The 16,116-nt window shown below is 44.9% G+C and overlaps 1 protein-coding gene across 1 annotated transcript in view; it reads right to left on the bottom strand.

Annotated features, from left to right (window-relative positions):
- Positions 1 to 16,116, bottom strand: part of CEMIP (cell migration inducing hyaluronidase 1) — an 899,136-nt gene that overhangs the window by 338,932 nt on the left and 544,088 nt on the right. The window lies entirely within an intron of this gene.

Below are 16,116 nucleotides of genomic sequence, written 5' to 3'. Positions count from 1 at the left end.
GCTGAACGGAATTTCATGAAATTTGGTAGGCATATCAATTATGGTTTGGAAAGGGTCCTTTGTGCTCGTAGATCTAAATTGTTTTTGTAGTTTTGAAGTAATAAGTGACAAAAACATAACAATATATTGGGCAACAGTTTACCGTGATACCTTCACATCTGCTGCAGTACCTGGCGATGATGAAACACAATATGATTGGTTAATGAAAGCCCTGCAAACTGGAAAAGCAGCCTTGATGTTTGGACCATACATTGCCTTTGCTCTGTGTTTTAGATTGCAATATAGATAATTAGTGTTGTTGTAATGTACGGGAAAAATTTACTCTGTAGAGTTAGGGAAAAGTAGTTTTATTCATTTATTGATGTTTTAAAAAGTTTATTGAGTACTGCAGTACTATCACAAAATTATCTAGAATTTACTGCAGTACTTGCTGAAATACCCAAAAATCTTTATTTATGAGAAAATAAAAATAAACATAATATTGGGTGGTTCTTTAAACAGCCTTTGCTTTTTTTTACTAAACATATTTAAATATGTTGTCGTGTCAAGAAAATATGGGTTTAACAGGTTGTAAAATGTACACCATCGGGGTGATATAAGGATTCACACTGGAATATTTGATGCTCGATTGAAAAATGGAAGACATCTGATGATCTCGGAGGAATACTGAGATAGCCTTGCTGACAGGTTTTCAAATCTTTTCAGACGTAGCAGAATTTTGAGCAGACCATTTCCACTTTTGTCTCAGACAAATATTTGAGAATACAATATGTGTGTTCACAAACACAGACATTAAGTTGGAAAATATCTCAACCTTATCTTAATTTCCAGTCGAACGCCAGTTAAGCATCCTTTATCATTGCCACCACTATGGATAACCATAAAGTGGGGATGGTCACACTCACTAACAGAGGAAAGTAGAGGTAGTAACTGATTCCATTTCAAACCTCTTTCACCAATCTTTGCTATTTCAACTCCTTTCAAACCTAAATTATTCTCAACACTTCCTTTATTGGCATGCTGTCTGGTCCAAAAATTAAAACTGTGCTCAACAAGCCCAACTCTAACCATCTTGCACATAGATTCACTTAAAAGAATTAGGAACAAAGAGGCAGACAAACACATAATTAAACAGTTAGATGATTGGCCATTAGGAAAGTACATCACATCAACACCTTAATTTACAAACACAGACATTAAGTTGGAAAATATCTCAACCTTATCTTAATTTCCAGTCGAACGCCAGTTAAGTATCCTTTATCATTGCCACCACTATGGATAACCATAAAGTGGGGATGGTCACACTCACTAACAGAGGAAAGTAGAGGTAGTAACTGATTCCATTTCAAACCTCTTTCACCAATCTTTGCTATTTCAACTCCTTTCAAACCTAAATTATTCTCAACACTTCCTTTATTGGCATGCTGTCTGGTCCAAAAATTAAAACTGTGCTCAACAAGCCCAACTCTAACCATCTTGCACATAGATTCACATAAAAGAATTAGGAACAAAGAGGCAGACAAACACATAATTAAACAGTTAGATGATTGGCCATTAGGAAAGTACATCACATCAACACCTTAATTTACAAACACAGACATTAAGTTGGAAAATATCTCAACCTTATCTTAATTTCCAGTTGAACGCCAGTTAAGTATCCTTTATCATTGCCACCACTATGGATAACCATAAAGTGGGGATGGTCACACTCACTAACAGAGGAAAGTAGAGGTAGTAACTGATTCCATTTCAAACCTCTTTCACCAATCTTTGCTATTTCAACTCCTTTCAAACCTAAATTATTCTCAACACTTCCTTTATTGGCATGCTGTCTGGTCCAAAAATTAAAACTGTGCCCAACAAGCCCAACTCTAACCATCTTGCACATAGATTCACATAAAAGAATTAGGAACAAAGAGGCAGACAAACACATATTTAAACAGTTAGATGATTGGCCATTAGGAAAGTACATCACATCAACACCTTAATTTTGAAAGTGGGACAATCATTGCCTTAAATACAATTTGGTCTACTAATGTAGCACAATGCTACCAAAAAAACCAACTGAGGTAAGAAAAAGAACTAGTCAGGAGGAAGGAAGTTTAGCAAGTATTACAAAGCCATTTCACCACACATTTCTGGTTACATGACAATGAAGACGAATAGAAAAATATATAAGAAATAGAATATAAAGCATTATGTGATTTTAGTTATTAACGCAAAGTGGGATATAAACTCAGGCCAATACTACTAAATAACACCTACAACCATGGAAACCCTGCTATATAATCTACTTAAAGAACAACACACATTGGATAGAATGTAATGACAGACTTCCTAAAGATTTAAAAGACATTTGTTTAGACCACACTTTGTATTTGTTCTGTGTTTTTATGTGAAATATAGTTTACTACTCGTTTTGTAATGGATAGGAAGAAGGAAGAAATGAGGCAGTCTAGGAAAGTCTGTAGAGTTAATTAAATGTATTCTTATTGATTGATATATATTTTTTAAACTATACGACGTACCGCAGTATTTTTGCAAAATTATCTAGAAAGTACTGCAATAAAAAAAAATACAATACAAGACACTCCATGACACACCACTCCATTCCACTCCATGACACAACACTTCATTGTATGACACACCACTCCAATCTACTGTATGACACACCACTCCATTGTACCCCATTTGACTTTACAACACTCAGCTCCACCCTATGCCCCACCACTCTACGCAACTCTACAAGACTCCGCCCCACTCTACAACACATCACTCCACTGTAAGACATGCCATTCAACTCTACAACTTTCTACTCTACTCTACATCCCCCACCTCTAGTACACTCTATCATATTGTCTGATATGCCACGCCAGTCCATTCTACGTCACAGAACTCCACTCTACGACACTCGCCTCCACTCTTCGACAATCCACGCCACTCCACTCTATGACACAGCACTCCACTCAATGACCCGTCACTCCACAACATTCCACTCCACTCTGCACCACTCCACTTTATGCTATTCCATTCTGCACCTCTCCTCTCTAATGCACTCTATGACATGCCACTGTATGACACGTCACTCCACTTGACTTTTTGACACACCACTTTCACTTTACACCACTCCACTCTACAACACTTAAGTCAACTCTATGTCCCTCCACTCTACCCCACTCTACGACACTGTATGGCACAGCACTCCACTACACTGTAGGAGACGCCATTCCACTTTACACTCTACTCTGCTCTACTACATGCCACTTCACTCTACGCCACACTAGTCCACTCCACTCTATGCCTCTCCACTTTAAGGCACTCTATGACATACCACTCTATGGCACTCCACTTCACCCTTCTGTATGACACGCCACTCCATTCTACAACACTGTATTCCACTCTATGTCACTTTACTCCAGTCTAATACACTATACAACATGCCACTCCACTCTATGACACTCCACTCTGCTCTATGACATTCTACTCCACGCTATGCCAATCTATGACACTACTTCACTCTATGCAACTCAATGAGACTCTACTCTACTGTACAGCACTCTACTCAACTCTTGTATGCCACTCTACACCACTTTACTTCTTTCTACTCTATGACACACTACTTCCCTTTGCTCCACTGTACTCCACTACTCCACTCTACATCACTCCATTCTATGCCACTCTATGCCACTCCACTCTACCACACTCTATGGCACTCTACAACACTCCACTGTACAACACCACACTCTAAGACAATCCACTGTATGACACTTCACTGTACACCACTCTACTACAGTCTATTCCACTTTACTCAAATCTGTGTACTCCACTCTAGAACACTGTACTCCACTCTATGCCACTCTAGAACACTCTACTCGATGACATTCCATTCAGTGCCCCTCCTCAATTTTACAACACTCCACTTCACTCTACGACACACCACTCCACCCTATGCCACTCCACTCTACTCCCCTCTACTCGAAGACACTGTACAACATGCAAGTCTATGAAACGCCATTCCACTCTGCTCTATGACACTCCAGTCTACACCACTGCACTATACTCTATGACACTGCACTCCACTCTACACCACTCTACTCCATTCCACTTTATACCACTCTGCTCTACGCCATGACACTCTACGCCACTGTACTCCACTTACTACACTCTATGCCACTCCACAAAACTCTACTCCACTATATGCCAGTCTATGGCACTGTACTTAAATGTACTCAATGACACTTAACTCTGTGACATGCCACTCAACAACATTCCACTAGATGACACTCTACCCAACGATACCAACCTCTACGCCATTCGACTGTATGACACTGCATTGTAGGACACTCCACTCCAGTCTATGCCACTCCACTCTAAATACAATCAGATATCACTGTAGTGTCTATTATCAACTTACCATCTACTATGAAGCCACAGTAAGCCACATGTTTAGCTTACCTTACACTTACCATGCTCTTAAAAGAGCTTTTTCTTCTTTTTTAATGATTTTGTCTTGATTGCTTTTTCCACAAGGTTAACATGAACAAACAAAACAATAGTCTCAACAGGAGACAGAAGTAAAAAAAATGAAAAAAACTAAGGGTTTTGCGGAGGACACTGGTGAGCTTGACCAGCTCCTGATGTATTGTTATGTCCCTCTCTCCTGCAACAATCATAGTGTGTCGCCACACCCTGTACTGGTGGAAATGTTCTAAATAAGCCTCTCATAAATTATTTAGTTATTCTTTGCAAATCTAATTAATTTGTATGTGGCCTCCTAAGAAATCATGAAATTGCTAACAGATTAACTTTCACTGACTCATACGATAATCTAGATTTAGCTAAATGTAATACGTCAGGCAAGAACTCATGCGCATACATGCATGTCAGATCTAACTTTTGCTCATGTGCTCAAAGCTCAAATCGTTTCCATTTCATATCATAGGTTCTGACTGTGGAAAGGGTCCTTGCCTTCTTTAATATTTCCCTACAGTCTTCTAGCAAATTCAAATGCCCGAACTCTAAGGGCCTGAATTAGATCTTGGCGGTCTTACCTCCAATCCCCCACGGCCCGCCCCCCCAATAACACAGTGAGGTTGACAGTGTTCTGCCCACCATATTTAGATGTATTGCGGCTGAGCCACCGACTGCCCGAAGGAGTGCGGGCAGGTTCCTGCCAACCATATTTAGATGTTACAGTTCTAAAGGTGGTGTACTGCTGTTGATTGCTGACAGATGGAGACCATCGCTTGACCCAATGGACATATGACAATGGCAATGGGTATGGAATACAGGTAAGTCACACACCCACACACACACACACTAGGCGTGGGCGGAGTTCACGGAGTCTGACTCTGCAAAATCCCGTGGAGTTAAAAAAATAATCTGTGGAATTCAGTGGAGGTGGAGTTCCGTGAACTGTGGAGTCCTGAATACGCCAGATCTCGGAAGCACTTCCGAGATTCAGGAGAGGGCCTTGACAGTGAAAACTGCTGTTTCAGGCCTCTTGTGCACCAGTCTGTCCTGTGTGATGGGCTGCAGCACGCACCAGAGCAGAGGAGGGAGGCAGCCCCTGAAGAGCTGTGCACACAGGACAGGCTGGTACACAAGAGGCCTGAAACGACAGTTTTCTTTTGCTACCAATGGCACTGACCTGATTTCAGGCCAGGGCCATAGGCAGTGAAAGCTGCCTTTTCAGCCCTTGTTTGTGCACCAATGTACATAAACAATGACTAAGAGGAGAGGAGGGTAGAGGACTTCCCTGGGTCTTTCTGGGGGGGGGGTCCTCCTCTTCAGCAGCTGCCTCCCTCCTCTGCTCCAGTGCATGCTGCAGCCCAGTTATGGGCTGCACAGCGCCAGCACAGACTGTGTGCACTTGCGCTGTGCAGCCCAACTGGGCTGCAGCGCGCACCAGGTGAGATACGCTCCACTGGCAGGGTTAACAGAGTTGTTTGGACAACTCCAAGCTCAAAGCGGAGCGCGGAGTAAAAAAAAACTCTGTTAGCTCTGCCAGCGGAGCAGAGCATTCCGCACACGCCTAACACACACACACACACTGTACCTTATCCATATGTGCACACCTGCATCACACACTCGTATCTATTAACATTTCATCACAACACAACATGTATATGCTGCAAACACACATTGACGTACATCCATGAAACAACATACAAACACTATTGACATTGCATTCACTCATGACACAACCACAACGACCAACAAAACTACACACTCATCTGTCCAAACACACTCACACAGAGATACAACTACACACAGCATGACAACGACCACCACACAACAACATTCACATGAATTTTGAATGCAGAAACACAACACAACATACACAACAACATCAAACCCAAATGCAAGTTGCACACATACTGACACAACCACTTCACCCTCTCCAGCTCCCACCACCTCAACCACCTAATTGCATCGCACACACACATACACGTACTCACTCACATACACAGAAGGAAGCACAAAATGACAGGTACAGATCCCCTTGCAATGTGCACACATGATCACAGTTGACAAGTGTGATTGCATGGTCATTGTGGTGCCAGCATTCATTTGGCAATGGATACTGACACCAAAAAGACAGGTATGTATGTGTGCGATATATGTGATGTACCAGTGTGTCTCCATTCATGTCTGACCCAGTCATGTTCCTGACATATGCATGTCACAGTAATTTAAAAAACATTACTATGACATGTATATGACTGCAGTGGTCTTGAGCTCATCTGCAGTGCCAACACAGCATACCAGGCAATGGGGGTTCCCTATCTTCGAGTCCGGCGATGTAGGAGTCGTGTTTTCTCTGTGGTCCAGTGGCAGCAGCGACTGAAGGTGTTGTCCAGTAGTGTCCAGTTGAAAACAGAAGTAGATTTTGGAAAAAAAGTATGTTTTCCTGCCATTTCCTCCCCAATCTGCCAACTCAGATGTGGATGTCAGACTTCCACAGATGGTTTGGCGGTAAGGCACATCCAAATCTGCACAGTGGTAAGGGTGCTGGAGTCGTGCCATCAACCACTATTTCCAATGGTACTGTCGTTGCTGATAGGAATCGTTGGTGGAGTTGACGGGATTCGGGGAGGCTTTCCCCCAATGGGGCAGCCAACATCAAAATTGGGCAGGTGGATCGCCAAGGCAGTGGACAGGTTTGCAGTCGGAAAGCCGATGGCAGGACCGTTATCGCCAAGATCTAAATCAGACTCTAAGTCTTGACGATCCATGCCTTCAAGTGTAATGATTCCGGACTGTGATGGAACGCCTGCCCCCTGCCCTTGGGGTTCGACTTTGAGGACAATGAGTGCAAGGCTCTTCCACTTGGTTTGGTGTAGATAATCACATCAGTGGTTCACTCGAGGAGGTTTTCCACCATTTGGTTATTGCACTACGAGCCTGCTGATTGCTCACAGTTGTGTAGTTTATGCATGATTGGTTTTTCTGGTACCATTTGTGATACACCTGGTCTCTGATCTGTTTATTGAATAGTGATTCCTATTAGTCCTTGAATGATTGTATGATTTTACCTTCGGTGTCGCTCCTATTCTTTTGGTGTATCCCTGGTCCTTGGAAAGCAGCCGCACATTCATTCTAAATTTCACTGGTCGGCTCGCACACATCTCCAGCAGGTCTGCATACCAATGTTGAAGTGGCCATGCTGGTGCTACTAGAATTGCTATGCAACTCTCTCTCCTCATCTTGTACAATACCCTCGCATCCAACGGTATTGGTGGAAATACATAAATTAAATTTCCTTTCCAATTGATTGTTAATGCATTGCCTTGTGTTCCTGGGCAATACCACCCGCTCACAAATGTTTTGCACTTGCTTTTCTGATCTGTGGCAAACATCCTGTTAAAAATTGAGTTTCTGGTTGGCTAGGGTATGCAACTAAGCCAGGCAGAACTCACCCACTCCAGTCGGGGCAAGGGAGTTACACGTCCAAGATAACCACTGCTCACCCCCTTGGTAGCTTGGCACGAGCAGTCAGGCCTACCTCGGAGGCAATGTGTAAAGCGTTTGCACAACACACACAACACACGTGACACAATAAATACACCACAAAGGGAACACAACACCAAGTTATGTAAAAATAAACTGTATTGCACAAAACATAATTAGACCAAACATAACATGTCAGTAATACCCTGCTACCTTAGCAGTTGTCAGAACATTACGCAATAGTTACTCTGCAGAAACCAGCAGTAGTCACATACAACACATAGGTTACTTATTATTCTGCAACATAAGCAGTAGTCGGGAAACACATTACTATGGAAACACACTTATCATAGATATATCATGAATGCCCATACCAGGAACATAAAAAAAACAAAAAACAAATGGCAAGTAATGAGCAATAAAGGAGGAACATATGTCACTTACAAGTTTATGTAGTGCACTGGGCCAGTCCTGGTGCACCACTGTCACCCGAAACACTAATGAAGTCCTAGACCAAGAATCTTCCCTTGTCAGTTCTAAGGGAAGAGGGGGGGACCCCAGCGCTCCTCACACGTTTCAGTGGGGGCCGCCTGACGGTGGGTGAAGGAGGGAGATGGTACGTACCACCTCCATTCCTTTATGGGGGTAATGGGGCCACCTCCAAGGGCCAGTGCACATTCCAGGCACCAATGTTCCCCAGAGCCCCGACCGGCCCTCACCGGGGCAGGAAAGTAGTCCTGGGGCAAAGGCCCCACTGAAACTAGTGCCCGCCGTCCGCGTCCTCGTGGAGTGGCTCTAATGATCCAAGTCCCCACCAATCAGGGGAACTAGGATTTCCACGGGAGCTTCTTGGCTCCTGGAGCGGTGAGCTTCACCATCCCGCCCGGCCACACGTACCTCTCTGGCAGTCAGGGGGGTGAGAGCCAGGGGACCGCTCCTCGAGGGAGGGGAGACCCCCCCAAGGCTCCTGATCCTGGAACCTCCCTCTGCCAGCACACCAGCACCCAACCCTGGCGTGCGAGTTCCCTGGGCTGCGGCGGGGATCTCCACTACAACAGGAGCCAGCTTGTGCCCCAGGGGCACCTCTTAGGACACCGGGTCCCCGGGGGCACTAAGAGGAGCGTGCCGGCTCCTCTCTTTGTCGTTCTGGTGCCTTGGGGGCACGTCCAAAAGCACACCACCAATGCACCCTTCAGTTTTAGGACACCCGGGTCGCAGCGGTGAATCTCCCTCACAGGCCTCTAGAAAGCGCTTCTCCAGGCATGTTTTAGAACACGGCACGGCACTTCTCCAGGTGCTTAATAAAAAGTGCTCTTCGTGCCCTCTCTAATCAAGGCACAGCACACCCTTGCGCTGAAGAGCAGAAGTATGAAGGGGGTCAGGGGAGACAGCACCCAGTCCTTGGGGACACAAGGTGGGACACAGGGGGATAGGGCCCAGCAACAGGCCAGCACAAAGTGGATGCAGACAGTGGCAGTTCCTGCTGTGGGTCACAGTGCAGCGCAGCAGCAGCAGTCCATGGCGGTCCCCAGTGAGTCCTTCCAGCAGCAGTCTGTGTCCAGTTACAAGTATGTTTCTTGTGTACATTGTGGGGAAAAATCCCCTGTACTTATACTCAGTTTTGCAAAGCGTTTCCAATGAGAAGGAGCAGGGGTTTCAACCAGTTACAACTGGTTCTAGGAGTGTCCCCTCTCTCCTCCAGCACCGGCTCCAAACGTCAGTTGGGGGTTACCACGACCCTTTAGTGTGAGGCCAAGGCACAGACTTTACAGATGCATGTGTTCCCCGCCTTCCCCTTCTCTCAGCCCAGGAAGGCTATTCAAAATGCAGATGCACCTCTGTGCACCTTCACACTCCCTGGGTATAGGCTGTCTGAGAAGTATGCACAAGGCCCAACTGTCATTCTGCACAGAAGTGGATTGTAGTCAAGCTGCAAAATATGTTCATAATCATAAGCACAGAGAAATGCTCACTTTCTAGAAGTGGCATTTCTGTAATAGTAATAACAAAATACACCTACACCAGTAAGCAGCATTTCTCACTACCATTACAACCATACCAAACATGCCTACGCTACCCCTTATAAATCAGACGATACACCCTAGACATAAGGCAGGGCATTTCCAATACAATCCTATGAGAAGGCAGCACTCACAGCAGTGAGAAACCAAATAGGTTGTTTGTCACTACCAGGACAGGCCACACTACCAGGCACATGCCCTGCCTTCTACATACATAGTACCCTGCCCATAGGGCTAGCTAGGGCCTACCTTAGGGGTGACTTACATGTAGTAAAAAAGGAGTTCTGGGCCTGGCAAGTAAATTTAGATGCCAGGTCCCTGTGGCAGAAAACTGTGCTAGCAGGCCTGAGACAGGTTGGAAAGGCTACTTCAGTGGGTGTCACAAGCAGCGCTGCAGGCCCACTAGTAGCATTTAATTTACAGGCCCTGGGTATAGAGATACCACTATACAAGGGACTTACAGGTAAATTAAATATGCCAGTTAGGTATAAGCCAATCATACCAAGTTTACAAGGGAGAGCACATGCATTTTCTCACTGATTAGTAGTGGTAAAGTGCCCAGAGTCATAACGTCAGCCAAAGAGGGTCAGAAAAATAAGGAGGAGAATGCAAAAAGTTTGGGGATTGACCCTGTACAAAGGGCCAGGTCCAAAACACCCTATTTGGGTTTTCCCCATTTCAGAAATATCACGCTCAGTTGTATTGAAATGCTGTCTGCTCAATCAATCTGCCTTGTCATTGTCTATTACCAGAACATGCTCTTGCATCAATGGCCCATTGCGAAATCTTTTGTGCCTCCTTCAACAGGATCAACAACCTTGTTCTTCCTCGGTTCTATATGTAATACATTGTTGTCATATTGTCTGACCTAACCATAACATAGCATTTCCTTACTATTTGCTGAAAGGCTATTAATGGCAATCTCTCAGCCTCAATATTTTTATGTATAGTTTATTTTCTTCCTCTGACCAAAAACCATTAACTACTGTGTTTGATACTCATGCTCCCCAACCTATCATTGAAGCATCTGTAGTCAGGTATCTCTGTGGTTTTTTTTCATTTGGAAATGTTGCCCTTTAAATACATTGTTGCTTCTCAATAACCATTTAAATATGTCTTTCATATTTTGAGTTATTTTGGCAATATCGTCCTAAACTCCATACTTTTGGTGACATTGTCTGGCTAATTCTTCCTGAACCACCCTCATTGGAAGACTGCACTGGGGTATCAACAGAATACATGAAGACATTGTTCCCAACACTGCCTTCATCCATCTCACTGTTACCCTTACTTTTTCCACCAGGATCGTCACTTGATTTATCAGCTTTATTTTGCAAATACCATCTCCTTTATCATCCTTAGGCTTGCTCCTGAAAACACCAAATCCTGACTTGGTTCCACCTTCGACTTCTTTGTATTTATGCAAGTCCAAAATTCAGAAGCACCTTTTGAGTTAACTCCTTTATCTCCTTGTTTCTTTTCCATTTTGGAGCCTTTTTCAGCAAATCATCAAGGTATGGATAAACCGCACCTTCTTTCCTTCTTATAAAAGCTGCTACTGGTGCCATGCATTCTGTAAAGATTTGTGGGGCTGATCTCAGACCAAAGGGTAGGGCTTTGAACTGATAGTGTTTCCCTGACACCATGAACCAGAGATATTTTCTGTTATTTTTATGAATTGGTATTTTGAAATATGCATCTTGAGATCTACAGAACTTAGAAAATCTCCTTTCCTTATAAAAATTAGAATCTCCTGCAATGTGACCATACGAAAACTTTGTTGTTTCATATATTTGTTTAATTCTCTTACATCCAATATCAGACACCACTCTCCTGATTATTTTAATATGAGAAAGAATTACAAATAGAATCCCCTGTAGATCTCTTACATTGCACCTTTTCTATTGCTCTTTTCTTTAATAATTTCGATATTTCCTTTTACAAACTTCAAAATTCCTTTGCCTTTCCTTCTTTGGCATGATAGCTGGGGGCTCCTCCACAAATTCCAGAACATGTCTATGCCTTTCAATATCCAACAGCCATTTGTCAGTCTTTATTTGCTGCCAAGGTTTTAGTAAAACTGCATTCTTCCCCCAACTGGCAGCTGAATATCGGAGACTATTGTTTCCAGAAGGTCATGTCCTTCCACATTTGTCCTCATATCTTGAAGGCTGATTTTGTTTTTCTTCTTACCCTGCCTTGACTTTGCCTGTAGCTTAGTCCTCTCTGCCTCTCCTGTTCATTTTACTGTCCATACATATTGTACTGCCCATATTGCCTGTCTGTTGTATTCTCTCTGTGGCATTGAAAGTAAGGTCCCTGTTGTCCTTGTTGAAAGAACTGTCTTTTGTAACCTCTATATGGTTGTTTACCTTGCAACATAGCAAGCGAACGTGCCATCTCAGTGTCCACCTTTGTTGCTGGAAGTGCTTCACACAAAGACATTTTTTTCATCAAATGGCAAATCCATCATCTGTGCTCGACCTTTCAGTCTGAAAGATGTACTTTTTAACCAGCCATATTGCAGGAAAGTACCCTCTTTCTTGGCATGGTTACCCCCATTTTTTGCCTGTTGTCAGTGTGTTTGACTGTGTTCACTGCGATTCTGCTAACCCGGATCCGAGTGATTATACTTTCTCCCTTCTAACTAGGTAACTTGGTTACTTACACACTACATTTGGCATACTGGTGCCTCCATGTAAGGCCCTAGTATATGATACCAAGGTACCCAGGGCATTGGGGTACCAGGGAATCCCCATTGGCTGCAGCATGTATTATGCCACCCATGGGGAGCCCATGCAAAGAGTATCTGCAGGCCTGCCATTGCAGCCTGTGTGAAGGGTTGCATGCACCAGGTCACTGTAAGTCACTCCTATGGCAGGCCCTTCTAGCCCAGAGGGCAGGGTGCAAGTATCTGTGTGTGAGGGCACCTGTGCACTAGCAGAGGTGGCCCCATGAACTCCAGTTCCATTTTCCTGGACTTCGTGAGTGCGGGATGCCATTTTATGTGTGTACTGGGCATAGGTCACTACCTTTGTCCAGCTACATAATGGTAACTCCAAACCTAGGCATGTTTTGCATCAGACATGTCAGAATCATACCCGAATACTGTTGCCAGTATTGAAAGTATGATTCCATGCACTCTGGGGGCTCCTTGGAGGACCCCCAGCATTGCTCCTACCAGCCTTCTGGGGTTTTCTGGGCAGCCCAAGCTGCTGCCACCCCTCAGACAAGTTTTTGCCCTCCTGCTGCTTGAACAGCTCAAGCCAAGGAAGGCAGAATAAAGGATTTCCTTTGGGAGAGGGGGGTAACACCCTCTCCCTTTGGAAATAGGTGTTACATGGCCACTGGTATGCTTTGGAGGGCACATTTGGTGTCCTCAGTGCATAAACCAGTCTACACTGGTTCAGGGACCTTCAGTCCCTGCCCTGGCATGAAACTGGACAATGGAAAGGGGAGTGACCACTTCCCTCTCCATCACCACCCCAGGGGTGGTGCCTAGAGTTCCTCCAGAGGGTCCCTGGGTTCTGCAATCTTGAATCCAAGGTTGGCAGTGACCTCTCGGAGCACCTGAGTGGCCAGGTCAGGCAGGTGACGTCAGAGACCGCTCCTGATAGGTGGTCATCTGGCTAGGTGATGAATCCCCCTTTCAGGGCTTTTTAGGGTCTCTCTCTTGGGTGGGTTTTCATATTCGGCTTGCAAGATTCCAGCAGGACTCCTCTGCAACCTCTGCTTTGATTCTAGCCAGTGGTAACCATGCCTGGACCCTCCAGGAACTGACAGTCTGCATCCACGATGAAGACTTTGCTGGCAACATTGTTTCAACTGCTCCTTCTAGCTTCTGCAACAATTCCACCGGCAGTGCATCCTTTGAGGGCAGCAAGTCTTCAGTCTGCACAAGAAGGAAGAAGGAATCTCCCTTGGAGTGAAGGAGTAACTCCCCTGCATCCGCAGGCGCCAACTGCAATGATGACCGGCTACGTGGATCTCCTCTCATCCTGAGTTGTGTGGATCCTGCATCATAGGTGGTGGTCCAGAGAAGTTTTCTTGGTCCTCTCTGCCAGCTGTCCAACTTTGGTGGTGGTAAGCCCTTTCCTTCCCATGCAGGGCAGTACACCTGTGCACAATGCTTCTTGCAGCTACCAAGGCTTTTTTGAATCTCCTCGAAGAGATATTCAGGCTCCGTGTAGCCCCCGCCTCTAGCACTCCTTCCTGCGACGCACAGCCTTCTGAGTGCTTCTCCTGCAGCGTGGGACCCTTCTTCAGTTGTGCTGCATGGTTCCTCGTCCAGTGGGTCTCCTGTGGGCGCTGCCTCTTCTTCTTTGGACTCTCTGCCTTTCTGAGGGTCCCCCTAGGTCTCTCCCATGGGTTGAGTCCTCCTGGACCTTGCTGGTCCCTGGCAGCTCCACTTTTGCTTTATCTTGACTTCTGGCTTTTGCCAAGGCTTGTTGGTGGCTTTTCCACGCCACTGACGGACTGCAACCATCCATCCGGCGTGGGACGCAGACTGCATCCTCCAGGAACTCTTCAACTGCTCCAGGGCTGCATTCCTGACCATCTTCGTCCTACCGTCGACCAACTCCTGCATCCACAGCTGGGTGGGTAGTAGCTCCTGCTCCTTCTGGACTCTGCTGTGACTTCTGGACAAAGTCCCCTTCTTCCACAGGTCTTCCTCTTCAGGAATCCACCAATGGCTTCCTGCAGTCTTGTCTGGGTGTTGCATTTTCTTCCTTTTGGGTGGTTTGGGGAATATGTAGTCATTTATTCCTTTCCTCCTGGTCGCTAGGGGGCACTGTGGTACTTACCATTGGGGTTTCCTAGTACTCCCAGCTCCCCTCTACACATTCCACTTACCTAGGTGGGGATCCTTTGTTCGCATTCCATTTTTTTAGTATGTGGTTTGGGCGCTCCCTAGGGTCACTATTGTCTATTTGCATTTGCACTGTTTTCTTTCACTTTTTATGCCTATTTCTGATAACTACTGTACATATTTCGTGTGTTTACTTACCTCCTATTGGAGGGTTTCCTATCTAGTGTTTTAGTACTGTGTTACTACAATAAAGGCCCTTTATTTTCATAACCCTGAGTGTTTTCTTTCATGTGTGTAAGTGCTGTGTGACTACACTGGTATTGCATGAACTTTGCATGTGTACTAGATAAGCCTTGAGTGCTCATCCACAGCTACCTCTAGAGAGCCTAGCTTCTGGATAGTACCTACACTACACTAATAGGGGATAGCTGGACCTGGTATAAGGTGTAAGTACCTTAGGGACCCACCACACACCAGGCCAGCTTCCTACACATATGTTTGCATGACTGTTGCATTTCTAACGTGCTTAAATGTGCATGTTGATGCTCCATGGGCAGATCTATCAACAATGCTGACACTAGATCGCCATCCTTTAAAATTGCCTTTGCTTTTTACTTATCTTCATCAGGTAGATTCTCTAGGAGTGGGGTCATGTCACTCCACAAATGTCTGTCACAGTGAGCCACAACTGCTGAAGAATTCACAATTTTAATTTAATCAGTCACAGGCACATTGACTGTCTTACTCATTGAGTCCCAATTCCTGCCTTCCTTGTCTGCTGGCTCTGTGCATGGTGATGATGGATGTCTCGATTTCCAGAAATGACTCAGTACGCACCTGATTCAGAATACACCCTACTGCGTCTTCACTGGCCTTGTAATTCTTCGCTATTTTCGGGAGAAGTACTGATGTACTTACTGGATTCTGCATCACTGTCAAACCTTCTTCCCAAAGATGCTGCAATATAGGAATAGATCTTGTACCTCTCTGCGTCTTCTCCTTAAACTCAAACAAAAAACTTGATTTTTCTGCAAAAGAGAATGGTAGACTAAAGAGTTCTGAGGTTTTCTCTATCTGGGAATGAAATCTTCCTTTGTCATCTGGGGAGAATAATGTTGGACAAGCTCTGGACTGGCATCCTTTGGAGCAATGAACTGATTCCATTCGGAATTATTATCCAGTGTTCCAGGCCGGCTAGGTGCGACTTCATCCTTATCTCCTTTACTGTTATCATCCCCGGCACGACTAAACAGTGAACCTAGTTGATCCTCTTGATCCTCATCATCATTCAACACTCTCTCATCCAGATTCTTGTCCTTAGATACTTGCAGT

Source organism: Pleurodeles waltl, chromosome 3_1, assembly GCF_031143425.1.
Source record: "Pleurodeles waltl isolate 20211129_DDA chromosome 3_1, aPleWal1.hap1.20221129, whole genome shotgun sequence".
NCBI classification, from domain to species: Eukaryota; Metazoa; Chordata; class Amphibia; order Caudata; family Salamandridae; genus Pleurodeles; species Pleurodeles waltl.
The sequence above is the reverse complement of the archived record's forward strand: the minus strand, read 5'-3'. Positions and strand labels throughout refer to the sequence as shown.